The following is a 1,573-nucleotide window of genomic DNA, read 5'->3' on the forward strand; positions in this document are numbered from 1 at the left end:
TGGCGACGAAGATGTTTCACACATATACATTCTTACGTGATGCTGACCTCGATATCCATATTTCACATTGATACTGTAACACTATAGATGAACCTAAACCTCACATTCTTGTCACGTTGATAAGCTTTTTGAAAGTTTGATCATGATCAAAGATCATGATCTTTGTTTTCTAAGTGTGTTTCCAAATTGCCTTTGACTGCTGTATGCCTAATAGCGGCATTTAGCACCTCATTTCGTCTCTAATTTTTGACATGTACTCTTGACATAAGTCTTGCATAAGTGGAAAGTCGATCAGCCCCCTTTTAAAAATGGTAAGCTTTTACTGTCACGTTAATAACATCACACACACGCACACATAATGCTTCGACTGTCCTACACCTTAAATATCTTTTGCACATTATAGAGGGTGAGCATAGTTACCAGTTCCCTTCATGCAAAAGGGTTGTCTTAGGTTACTGTAAAGTCTAATGCACATTTGGAATTAGTAAAAGTAGTTTATAATCAATACGAAATTTTACTGGGAGCCAAAGTAAAGTAGCTAAGATATGATTGATGTGATCAAATTTTCTAGCTCTATTAAGAACTATGGCTGCTGCATTTTGAACTCGCTAGGCACTTTAGGCACTTAATAGCACAGCTAGATAGTAAGGGATTACAGTAGTCCAATATTGAAGTAATAAATGCATGGACTACCTTTTCTGCATTATGTGTGGAGAACATGCTCCTAATCTTTGAAATGTTTCTAAGGTGGAGAAAGGGGGTCCTAGAAACATTATTTATTTACGTGAGCTTCGAACGAGAGACTGGGATCCATAACTCCAAGATCTTTAACTGTTAGAGAAGATGTGATTGGGAGACCATTGAGGTTCATTGAGTAATTAGAGAGTGGAGACCTAGCTGACTCTGGGCTTAATAGAAATACCTCTGAATGTCTCTGAATGTTAGAAATTAATTAAAAATACTAATGTCAATGTATTTACAACGCATGTATTTAGGACGTAATTTTTTCAATCACAACAAAATATGTTGTTGTATTTTTTGCATTATGCTTACTACAGAATTAACAGTCAACTGTTCAGTGACTTTGCATGCAGAGTTGTAACACTGCTTATTACTAGAACTGTGGCTAGAATCAAAATCAACGCTAGTGTCGTTCCTAAATCCCCAATCAGCTAGTCGTAAAGTTAACATTCAAATAGAAAATAAAGATGCAGACTTCAGAATTAGTTAAAGAGAATAGCTGAGAGAATAGAATAAATTATCCGTTACTACCCCTGTCTTTTATCATCCCTCCATCCCTCCATCCCATGCCATCTTCCTCTATTATTTGCTTTTCTATTTTGTTCTGGTATCTCCTTATCTCTTTAAAAAAAAAACATTGGCCAAAAGACTAACGAAAACACTGACATACTTAAGACCTTTAATATTTTTTTTAAATATAACATTAAAAGGAGAATGTTACTTATTTCACCCTGACTGTCCACTTATATATCTGTTTTGAGTATGATTTTCCTTGTTCAAGTGAAAACAGTAACAAATGTAGCATGTCACAAATATATACATGACTATGTAT

Source organism: Electrophorus electricus, unplaced genomic scaffold (genome assembly GCF_041902795.1).
Source record: "Electrophorus electricus isolate QZ-2024a unplaced genomic scaffold, ASM4190279v1 Scaffold34, whole genome shotgun sequence".
Lineage (NCBI taxonomy): Eukaryota > Metazoa > Chordata > Actinopteri > Gymnotiformes > Gymnotidae > Electrophorus > Electrophorus electricus.